The sequence below is a fragment of the Nomascus leucogenys genome, chromosome 12, assembly GCF_006542625.1.
Source record: "Nomascus leucogenys isolate Asia chromosome 12, Asia_NLE_v1, whole genome shotgun sequence".
Classification (NCBI taxonomy): domain Eukaryota; kingdom Metazoa; phylum Chordata; class Mammalia; order Primates; family Hylobatidae; genus Nomascus; species Nomascus leucogenys.
Genome location: NC_044392.1, coordinates 25,924,169 through 25,937,116, shown reverse-complemented (window position 1 = coordinate 25,937,116; position 12,948 = coordinate 25,924,169).

Here is a 12,948-nt window from a genome sequence, read left to right as displayed (position 1 = left end):
AAATCTCATCCCAGTGAGAACAGCCTGCAGAACCATATAGGAAGGTGTTAGTTACATTACCTAATTTCCTGATATCTTCACTGGTTTCCCAGATCTGCAGAAATCTAAGTACAGGCCAGGTGCAGTGGCTCACACCTGTAGCACTTTTGAGCCCAGGAGTTTGAGACCAGCCTGAACCACAAAGTGAGACCCTATCTCAATTTTAAAGAATTAAAATTCAAGTACAGCATTCTCTGCCTAAGAAAATATATGTTCCACCTTGAAAGGCCTACATTACATCTCTAGGTCTGCACTATTTTGAATCACCATCTGCCCAATCTTATAAACTTCCCTAGTCAGTTCTGTAGACTTAGTAGCATTGTATAACTCTGTCAATGACTAAGGCATTACAAACTCAGATTTTCAGACTTTCAGGTTTTTATTTCAGCCATGAAATAAAGAGGCTTGAAGAGGAAGAAAGTAGTTCTGAATTCTCCTTAATAATCAAGATTTGCGGTATCAGGCCAGGCGCGGTGGCTCACACCTGTAACCCCAGCACTTTGGGAGGCCGAGGCGGGTGGATCACCAGGTCAGGAGATCGAGAACATCCTGGTTAACACGGTGAAACCCTGTCTCTACTAAAAATACAAAAAATTAGCCAGACGTGGTGGCAGGTGCCTGTAGTCCCAGCTACTCGGGAGGCTGAGGCAGAAGAATGGCGTGAACCTGGGAGGCGGAGCTTGCAGTGAGCTGAGATCGTGCCACTGCACTCCAGCCTGGGTGATAGAGCGAGACTCTGTCTCAAAAAAAAAAAAAAAAAAAAAAAAAAATCAAGATTTGGGGTATCAAATGAAGGCCCAGTTTTCTTAGTTATCTAAAATCTCTTCTTCTGAGAGGAGAAATGAATGGGCCAAGGCAAATTCTGGGTGATATCAAAGACTACTTGATAGCAGGAATCCATTTTTTAAGATAACAAATCCCTGGCTGGTTTTTGACTTGTAGGCTTTTTGAACACAAATCCATTTCCAGTGATTGGGAATGTCCCAATGATCAGGAGTCAGACAAATATCTCTACAAAGTTGTCAAGTAGTATTATCTGGTTTTGGCACTCCTTGACAGAAGTGGTTTGGCACTAGCCAGTGAGATTTGTATAACAGATCATTAGGCAGATTTAGAGCAAAAGTGCGTAAAGCTGGGCTAAGTAGTGATGAGGTCTATCAAAGTGAGGCACCTCCCAGATGTTCACAGTCCATGGCCCAGATGTTTCAGAGTTGCTTTCCAAGTTCTATCTATGGGAACACTTAGTTAGAAAGACTAGTTCCTATAAAAGTTCCCCAGGTGTTTTTAGTTGGAAATAGAAAACTTCCATTCTGGGTATGACACAATAGCAAATTTTATATTTTCAGCCTTTAGGCCTTTGTTGGTGTTTGCCATCTAAAAACTCACCAAGTGCTTGAGAAAACCAACTGATTCATGACTGTTATTGAAGAGAGCTGGATGCTGACAAAAAAATTAAGTATAAAGCCAACCCACTGTTATTGTGTATTTTAGCCAAATTGTGAGCAAATCATAGCAAGATATTGGACTCTTGCCAAGGAGTGACTAGGAATGCAAAGACCAGTAATGAGAATAAGGTCCTTACAGATACTGCAGTTAAGGGTCAACAAGTGTTTGCTAGAAGATTTTTAAACTAGCAGAGAGAAAAAAAAAAAACTAGCTAATAAAATACAGGACAAGATATATAAAAAAAAGCAGGACAATCTATGGCTCTGGAAATCTGGATTTTTTTTTTTTTTGTGGGTCTTGGGTGGAAGTTTGCGGGACCAAATTACTCAGTTGTCTACTTGATCCAGGTATTGGGTAGGAGCTGTCTCCTCCTTTCTGAAGATTATCAGAATCCTCAGCTAAGGTCTCCTGCAGGGACAGTGATCTGAGGGTGGCTTGCGTCTCTTTATGTCAGAGGTAAAAATCCAAGGATCAACCCCTTGGCGTTTTACTGCTGTGTTCTTTATTTCTTAACAGTATCTAAAGTTATTTTCATTGGTGTTTGAAGTCTTTCTCTCATGACTCTTTCAGAAAACCATGTTCCCAGGGTTTAGATCATAAAAGGATTGTTTAGGAGGATGTTGAGGGAGGCCGCCCATACCTGTTGATGCTAAAATTGAGTGCAATACGTGAGTCTCTTGCAGTATTTGGCCATGTTTTCTTGAAACAGAGCAAAGTCTGAGATCAGAAGTAGTATTTCTAGACACAGGAGTCAGCTTTTAGCTAACTTACAAAGGAGCATTGAAGAACCTCAGGGTTTGATCTTATTGTCGTTAAAACCAGTAGCAATACCTCAGTCCAGGGAAGTTCAAGAGGTCTCTAAGAGTTCTGCTAATCTTAGTTCAGAGTCCCATTTTTTTTTTAATTTTCCAAAGATTGGGGGTAATACAGATAGTAAAGTCTCTGGGTAGGTAAAAAGGCTTCACAAAGCTCTTTAATGACAGTCCCAGTAAATGAGTGTCCCTTTTACTAGAGAAATAAATTAGAATTTCCCAGAATGAGAATGCAAAATCAGGCAATTTTTTTTCCCTGCCTTCAGAGCCATAATTCTTTGGCAAGGAAAAGCATCGGTTCCTCCTGAGAAGACGCAAACAATGGTCATATTCAAAACCATTGTGAAGGATAATATGAAATTCTTTCAGAGATGTTCAAAGGGAACCTGAAGCTTAGGACTTATGTGCTTATTATTTTTTCCTTCAGTTTCTTAGCTAGCAGAGGAGAATTGTTTGTCCCATGTCCTTTTTGCTTATAATATCTACAGACATGTAAAATAAGAGGCTCTTTTACCTGATTTTATTGACTAGGGTGGAAGTATTGAGTTGTTCTATCTTTAAGGCATTAGCTTCATTCTGCTTTTGTCCTAAGGCTCTTTGAAAATTTCGGCAAGGCGTTGGAGATATGGCTTGGAGCTCTTTCCCTTTTCAGTCTTTGCTTACATATCAGATTTCCTATTTCTGGCTCAAGATCATTCACAAAGATGAGGAGGAAGCCAAAGTTACATCTGTATCAGGATCTACTCCTGAATGCAATCTAAAGGTTTTAAAGACTATCTCTGCAGTCTCCAATGGACTCACTCTTTCTTTGCTTATAGGACCAAATTAGAGTCCAATCTATTTTCTCTTGATAAACTTTGGGGATATACTCCAAAATAACTTGTTCACTATCTAGAGCTATTGTAACCTTCTTTGTGTTCCTAGGTAATTCAGAGTCCTTCAGGAAACTCTCAAGTTTATTACAATCTGCCTTTTCCACCCAAAGTTTTTTTTTTTTTTTTTTTGAGACGGAGTCTCGTTCTGTCGCCCAGGCTGGAGTGCAGTGGCCCAATCTTGGCTCACTGCAAGCTCCACCTCCCAGGTTCATGCCGTTCTCCTGCCTCAGCCTCCGGAGTAGCTGGGATTACAGGCGCCCGCTACCACGCCCAGCTAATTTTCTGTATTTTTAGTAGAGACGGGGTTTCACCTTGTTAGCCAGGATGTTCTCAATCTCCTGACCTCGTGATCCACCCGCCTTGGCCTCCCAAAGTGCTGGGATTACAGGCATGAGCCACTGCGCCTGGCCTCCATCCAAAGTTTTTGTGTCAGGGGTCCATCTGAGGTTTTGTGTCAGGGGTCCCCAAGACCACCTGGAGGCTCAACAGGTAACTAGAAAAACTCACAGGACTGAGAAAACCAGTTATATTCACGCTTCCAGTTTATTACAGCAAAAGGATACAGATTAAAAATCAGTAAAAGGAAAACGTTCATGGGATGAAGTCCAAGAGAAACCAGGCACAAGCTTCCAGCTGTCCTCTCCCAGAGGAACCACAGGAGGGCCAGTTTAATTCTCCCAGCAACAATCAGTGACAACACAGCGTGAAGTGTTGCCAATCAGGGAAGCTCACCTGAGACTTAGCGTTATAATTGAAGGTCAGTTCTTTCTATTGTATCTGAGCTTTAGAAAATACTTAACAAATTCTTTTAGCTCAGTCTGATATAAGATCTTCAAGGCAATTATGGAGATTTTGCCCTGTGTTGAAGGGGTTTAACTTTAAAAGGCAATTGAGTTTAGGGTGTTTCTCCCATCTCAATTAATGACCTTTCTGTCTGTAAGGCCAGCAATGAGGACTAGTCCCGGACTTCTCCCTTTCCTCAACTCCCATATTCAATAAGTTTTTAGAAACTGCTTCCATTTCCTGTGACAATGTTCTGTTTATGAAGCAGTTTAATGTGAGTATTGAGGGAAGGGAGGAGTGTGTTTCTGGGTGTTAAGATAACATAATAAGCAGATGCCACACAAGAAGAAGGAAGTAGCACATTGCCTAGTATGCATTTAAACAGGCATTTATTGATTACATGAGATTTTTACAGAAATATGTTTTTACAGAAGTGCCAGTTTCATTTGGTGAAGCTGACTGGTTCATAAAGAGATCCAAAGAACACTTGGGTGCCTTTTATGTCTTTTTACTGAGGTTTTGTGTGTCTCCATTCATTGACAATAGCAGAGCAGAGAAATTCTGGCCCATTTTATCATTATGCAAATAAATGTACTGGCTTTTCAGTAACTTTCTTAAGATAAATTGCTAATTTCCATTAAAAAAGAAAAGCCAGAACTCCTTTATAGAATGACCTTCGTCCCAAGCTGTTTTGCAAAAACAAGTCTTTTCAAAAGCCCATTTCTAGAACGTACATTTTCTCTGGTAGGCGTTTCAAAAGGCAGCACAATGCATGCACACACACACACCAAATAAATAAATAGTTCCTAAAGCCATGGTAAAATATCCTCAGGCTTTCTTCCAATTAGTGGTGCTAAATTCAGGGAGGATATGAAATTTCTCTCCATAGAGTTCCTTCTAACAGTTGTAATCTTTAGACCAGCCTCATATTGATCATTCTACCTCTTGTGCTACCCAAGCCCATTGCACCTCTTGCCATCTACCCACTCTCTTATTTCCACTTCCAATCGTGTCTTTCAGCACCACAGAACTGCTCCTGTGACTCTTTCAAAATTCCTTATGGTGAATCCAAAAGACAGTTTCTTGGTACCATGGATAAATAAGGTACAGGGCAAACAGCAGCAGACCGATCCTTCCTGTGTTCCAACAGATCAGTGCAGCTCTCACCAACTAAGCAGTGAGTCTTACCCATCCCTCAATTGAAAAGTTCAGAAAATAACTCCTTGTATTATTGCCTTGGGCCAATGTGGATACTAACAAACAGATAGCCCTCTACATTCCTGCAACATTCTTCCAGTAAAACCTTTCAACCTGCATCCTCAACTTTCATGAGAAAAATGGCAAGAGATCCATAAGCCTCCCTCTTCATACACAAGAACAACAGCTTGGTTGAATCAGGAAGGCGTGAATCCCATCAGTGCCCCATATGCCAGACACTCTATCCTGTCCTCCAGGAAAATCCAGAGCAACAACTTCTCAGGACACTAGCAACCCCTTCTCAAGCATGGGTTTTCCTCAGTGCCCCATCCCCCAACTTTTTCAGAGAAGGTCCATAAATCAGATGACCAATATGGACACAGCACACTGGGCTTACTGGGAGGCATTTGGAGCCAGAGACAACAGGCCTAGGGCTCTGGCTGTCTCATAGCCCAAGGAAATCAATACTTCAGACACACCTGTTTGGAAACTCCGCTGGAGTGGCCTCCTCATGACTTTTACCTTAGTCTGAGTGGTTTATTTAGGAATATTTCCAGGTAAGGAACTAGCAAGTGGCAACCTGAAGATGCACCCTAAGTCATGGGGTGAAATATCTGAAACACTTGTCCTTAGAAAGAATTACTAAAACCAATTCTTGTCAATTATTGAGCACTGATGGAAGGCACTCTATGCATTATGTAATTAGGTATACGCAACACCATGAGATAGCTATCATTATCCCCATCTCACAAACAAGACAACTCAAGCTGAAAGCCATGGCAAAGGATCAAGCCCAAGCCAGGTCCATCTGTCACCCCAGAGATAGAGCCTGGTCTTCTCCCCCTTGACACAACTCCTGCTAGGCCACAAGCTGAGAGTCCTTCACTTACTATGAACTGACCCCATCTGGCAGACCAAACACACTTACCTATGGTTTCCTGGTTGGGAAAACTAGAACCTTTTTGTGAAGCAGTGAAAACAGAAATAGTTTCTAGGTTAGGGCTTTTCTGATAGGTTTGGCAGAGTAAGGGATGAAGAAAAGTTTGTAAAGGGAAGTTCCATTTTCTTGGTCTCTCTCAGGCCAATAACACATTTTGTCTTATTTTATTTTGATGCTGAAAAGAATTCTATAAGGGCAGACAGGGAAGAATATGCCTTAGACTGTCTTCATATAATTCCCATATTTAATGCCTAAATCCAGTAGTATGTTAACAAATATTTTAAAACTGGCACTCTGGAGTATGGGTATGGGGTTTACTTATTGCATTTACTAATTTCCCTGCTATAAATACTCCTATAATGCTTTATTCAAGCTACTGATATACAGTATTGTGAAAATTTAACAATAGGGCCCCATGAGCCCATGCCAACAGTTTCCAGGACACCATTGCTTAAATTCATCATAGAGGAAGAACAGTTAGGAATTCCCAAGAATTTGACCCCAACCAAAGACTCGCTTATGGTTTGAAGCATTTTCCTCCTGTTAAATATAAACACCTCTAAGAGGAGCAGCATATTATCACTAATTGTCATTTTATGATAGTGGTTACCAACCTGTCCTAAGGCTACTGACCACACAAGAGGGTTGGGAAGAGGCATTAAGTGATCCCAGGGACCCCGGCTTTGTCCGTAGCATGGACATTGTTTGAAGGCTGAATAAGAAATACGTATGTCTTTACTGCTCAAAGAAATCAGAGATGACACAAACAAATGGAAAAACATTCCATGCTCATGGACAGGAAGAATTGATATCATTTAAATAGCCATACTACCCAAAGCAATTTATAGATTCAATGCTATTCATATTAAACTACCATTGACATTCTTCACGGAACTAGAAAAAAACTATTTTAAAATTCATGGGGAACAAAAATAAATAAATAAAATAAAATAAAATAAAAATAAAAAGCAAGCCCAAATAGCCATGGCAACTCTAAACAAAAAGAATAAAGCTAGAGGCATCATGCTACCCAATTTCATACTATACTACAGGGCTACAGTAACCAGAACAGGATGGTACTGGTACAAAAGCAGACACATAGACCAATGGAACAGAATAGAGAGCCCAGAAATAAGGCCACACACCTACCTACAACTATCTGATGTTTGACAAACCTGACAAAAAAAGCAATGGGGAAAGGATATTCAATAAATGGTGCTGGAATAACTGGCTAGCCATATGCAGAAGATTGAAACTTGACCCCTTTCTTACACCACATACAAAAATTAACTCAAGATGGACTAAAGACTTAAATGTAAAACCCAAAACTATAAAAACCCTGGAACACCACATAGGCAATACCATTCTAGACACAAGAATAGGCAAAGATTTCATGCCAAAAATACCAAAAGCAGTTGCAACAAAAGCAAAAATTGACTAATGGGATCTAATTAAACTAAAGGGCTTCTTCACCGGAAAGGAAACTATCAACAAAATGAACAGACAACCTACAGAATTGGAGAACATTTTTCAAAACTATGCATCTGACAAAGGTCTAATATCCAGCATCTATAAGGGACTTAAACAAATTTACAAGAAAAAAAACCAAATAATCCCATTGAAAAGTGGACAAAGGACATGAAGGGACAATTTTCAAAAGAAGACATACATGCAGCCAACAATAATATGATAAAAAGCTCAACATCACTGATCACTGGAGAAATGCAAATCAAAACCACAAGGAGACACCATCTCACACCAGTCAGAATAGCTATTATTAAAAAGTCAAAAAATAACAGATGCTGGCAAGATTGTGGAGAAAAGAAAATGCTTATACACTGCTGGTGGGAGTGTAAATTAGTTCAACCATTGTGGAAGACAGTGTGGTGATTCCTCAAAGACCTAAAAACAGAAATACCATTCCACCTAGCAATCCCATTACTGGGTATACCCAAAGGAATATAAATCATTCTATTATAAAGACACATGCATGCGTATGTTCATTGTTGCACTATTTACAATAGCAAAGACATGGAATTAACTTAAATGCCCATCAATGATAGACTGAATAAAGAAAATGTGGTATATAACACCATGGAATACTATGCAGCCATAAAAAAGAGTGAGATCATGTCCTTTGCAGGAATGTAAGTGGAGCTGGAGGCCATTATCCTTAGCCAACTAATGCAGGATCAGAAAACCAAATACCACATATTCTCACTTATAATTGGGAGCTAAATGATGAGAACACATGAACACATAGAAAGGAACACCACACACTGGAGTTTATCAGAGGGTGGAGGGAGAGGATCAGGAAAAATAACTAATGGGCACTAGACTTAATACCTGGGTGGCAAAATGATCTGTACAACAAACCTCCATGGCACAAGTTTTCCTATATGAAAAACCTGCACGTGTACCCCTAAACTTAAAATAAAAAGAAATATATATGTTTTTGCACTGCTGTTTTTAAAATAGACATAATACTATTGTGGTTAATAATATTCTATTTTAGGTTATAGCATTATTAAATTGACAGTGGCTTTTTGTAATTCTGAACTTTTTCACAGACACACACACAGACACACAAACAGCCACTAATGTGTGTAAATTCTGGGCCAGGCATGGGGAGAAGAAAATTGCAAAAGTACTGATGTTGGAAAAGTGTTTCTGAAAAACGGGGGTTGAAAAACATATCAAATGATACCAGAAAGATGCAGTCAGCCAAATCCAGAATGTGGGAAATTCTACTAGAGAAATGAGCCTATTTCCTCAACAAATAAGTGGCATTTAAAAAGAGAATGTTAGGCCAGGTGTGGTGGCTCACGCCTGTAATCCCAGCACTTTGGGAGGCCGAGGCGAGCAGATCACGAGGTCAGGAGATTTAGACGATCCTGGCTAACACAGTGAAACTCTGTCTGTACTAAAAATACAAAAAATTAGCTGGGCGTGGTGGCACGTGCCTGTAGTCCCAGCTACTCGTGAGGCTGAGGCAGGGGAATCGCTTGAACTGGGAGGCGGATGTTGCAGTGAGCCGAGAACACGCCACTGCACTCCACTGTGGGTGACAGAGAGAGATTCTGTCTCAAAAAAAAAAAAAAAAAGGATGTTACAGGTTTAAAGCGACACATCAGCCAATTGCAGTGTGTGGATCTTGATTGGATCCTCAACAAACAAACAAGGAAAGGACATTGTTGAGGCAACTGGGAAAATTTAAACGTGGTCTGAGCACTAGATTATATTACAAAGTTATTACTATTTTGTTAGTTGGGATAATGGTTTTGATGTTTTAATTATGTCAAAATATGGCCGGGGGGTAGAGACAGACATGAAACTAGCATGGCAAATGTTAGCAGGCTGAGTAATGAGGGATTCATCACATTTTTCTCTCTACTTCTTCATTTTGTGTCAAAGTTGCTATTACAAAATTTTTAAAGCAGGAAAAAATTAATTTTTGAAAAAGTTGGGAATCACTCTTATAGAAATGATCCAAATAAGTAATTCACAATGGGTGACAGAGAGTTAAGAGCATATTCCCAGTATGACAACTTGGTGTGTGATTTCATAGAAAAACAAACAAACAAAACAAAATAACAAGTTACAAAACATAGTTTTCAGTATGAATCACTACTTACCACCACTTACTTTACCTTCCCAGGACCTCAGACAATTCTTCCTCTGTGAAGACAGGATAATTGATAACTACCAAACTACTTACATAGGCATCAAATAAGCCTGTAGCATTAAATAAGGCAATTCACATTAACACTATCTAAAATATGAAATCATATATGAATAGAGGGGATCGTTACTTTATTAGTCATTCTCGTCATCATTATCATCAACATCATGCTCATTCCAATGTATTTAGTTATGGGAGAGTGAAGATAAATAGATCCTGGAAATGTCCTATTGAAAGTAAGCGTGGTGATGGGCCCCAGTGTTTTATGAAGAGGAGATGATCAAACAGACCAGAGCAGGGTTGGATTCTCCTCCCCTGGTTTAAGAGATATGGCCAGGAAGGTGGGGCCTCCTGGGCCGTGACTGAATTCATTCATTCATTCATTCATTCATTCAAACACTTACTGAGGACCTGCTACTTCATGTCAGGCACTGTGCTGGCTGCGGAGGATGAAATGAAGCTCAAAGCTGAGTGAGAGGGGCAGATATCTAAGAAGATGATGGTCACACAAGATGGTATTACAGAACATGGGATAGAGAGACCCAACCTAGCCTCAGGATGGGAAGTGGAAATAGTAGGTAGGCTTCTTGGAGCTGTATTGGTTTGATGGAAAGAGGGGAGAAAGAAAATCATCAGAGGGAGAGAAAGACCAAAGATATAGAAGAGGTGTCTTAGGAAACCACCATGCAGCAGCAGTGGTATTTATTCACCAGAGGCAGGAGGACCTGAAATTGGGAGGACCTGTCAGAGCTGAGATTGAGCAAGGTGAGAGAGGACAAAAGCCAGAAAAGAGCCTGGGCCAGGCCTCGGAAGTGGAGTCCTGAAGCAGGGGTCGGCAGCAAGTGGGAGACTGTGAGGGTTTGGAGGAGGTGTGCAGGGAACTGCTGTGCTTTTCCCTGCATTCTGGCTCAGCTCTACTTAAAGGGCCTCCGAGGTAATACTTCTCAGTTAAAGGCAGGGAAACCCAAGGTACTGCTCAGGGGTAAGCCACTGAGCCAAGGGCAATATAAACAGCAAACTTTAATCAGAGATGCCACAGGGGAGTGTGTGGTGCTGAGTGCACATTCATTAGAGCCTCCCAGGGTGATCAAATGGAAGCACCACTTCCAGTTCAGTTCAGAAAAATGGCAATTTAAAAAAAAACAAATATAATAAAGTTCAGGTGCTTCTCCACTGCCTCTTGAAACATGGTCTGAGCACCAGATTATATTATAAGATTATTACTATTTTGTTAGTTGAGATAATGGTTTTTATGTTTTAATTATGTCAAAATATGGCCAGAGAGTAGAGACAGACATGAAACTAGCTTGGCAAATGTTAACAAGTTGAGTGATGAGGGATTCATCATGTTCTAAATTGGGTGTGGTGAGTGAAGACACACACTTCACCTGTGCAGTCGCAGAGGAAATGGCCTCCCTTGCCACTGCAGGTAGCAGATGGCTCCATGGAGCCCCTCCACGCCACCAGCCCTCACCTCCCAGCTCATGTGTGATTCACACATCACTCTCCTCCTTCCTTATCCGAGGGTGAACCTCAATGTGGCTGACTGATGGGACTGCCCTCCCAATAAGAAAGGCTAAGACGCAGTGTTTTAGTACAGTACTATTTTGTCTTCTCTTTCCACGGAGCTGGGATCAGTCCACCCCCAGAAAGCTGGGACATGAGAAAATACTGTCATATGAATCTCTCAAAGCAGAAGTCAGGACCTGTGGTGTGGGGCTACCCTTGGATATATTCTCAGTGGTCTCCAAGTTCACTGCATAATTTTCTTTTAATTGTGAGTTTTTGTTTTAAACACAACCTTAAAATAATGAAATCATATACTGGCATCATTTTACCATTAAGGGATATAATAGGATTGGGATTTCATGCTCCTGTTTGTCCTGTGTCCGTTGAAGTCTAAATTATGTCAAACTACTCTGTGAACAAAAGTTTCCATGTCATGTACATTGAATAAAATTGTTGGAAGAACAGTCATCACATCTATTCTCCCATATAGTGCATTTAATATATCTGCATTAAATAAAATCTGCAATACTAATCCTTTCTTAAAGTACATAAGATACCTTTAAAGAATGTTTAAATCATATTTTATTAAAACTGGCATTTGAGGTTGGCATGCTGGCAGTTGTGATCAAGGTTGAGATCTGATTGTCTGGAACTGGAAAACACAATCCTGAATTTACTAATATCATTTGAACCAATATGCTTAAGTATATTCTTGTCTTTATTATTGTCAAAGTCAAAATAAAGAAATAAATATAAAAGTGAAGCTCAGGCTGCACTTTTTTATTGTTAAGCCCAACAAGCTGGTTTCAGGAAGCCCTCATCATCTGTCAATGTGGGCAGGCTTTGGAGTTAGTCAGCACAAGGCAAATCTCCACTCTGCCATGCCCCATCTTTGTGACTTCTCTATCTCAACTCCTTCAACTGTAGAATGGGAATGAAAACAATGATAATATCTGCTGAATAGGGTTTTTTTTAAAGAACTAAGTGAGCAAATACATGTGAAGTTCTTAGTACCCAGTGCACTAGAGAGAGGTAAAGAAAAAAAATTAATCATGAAAATTGTGGTTTTAGTGAGCTATGGGCAACTTTGTCAAACCAGGGAGGGTGCATGAATAGTCACTAGTGACTGCACATGATGTCTTTCAGAGATGCATGCTGGAGACAAGACCTCTGTGAATGAAGTGGCCTGCATAAACTTTGGGTGGGGTTTCCAGCTGTCCTCCTTGGAACTCAAGAGTACCCTGAGTTCCATGGCATGCTTTGGGTTCCACAAATGTTTTGATTCAAATTTCTCATGTAATTTTCAAAACTATAATAAGAATCAACACAATCTGAAATGTGCTGTATGCTAAATTTGATATATTGAAGACAACCAATACTGCCTTGTTAACGGTTTTCAGGCAGACCTTGGAGAAAAGCTTCTACTGCCAGATATGTGGATATATTTGAAAGTCTTGGAAATGAGTCATTGATTATGATGTGTAGAGTTCTGCACTGATCTTTTTAAAATTCAAAAAGTGCACAAGAATCAAAAAGTAAAAATAAAAATGTAGATATAATTTAATACTTAATGAGATACCAGGCAAGGTTGGTTTGTCCATTCATTCATTTATTTTACATTTATTTTATGCCTACAAGATGGTAGGCTCTTCTCTAGGCACTTGT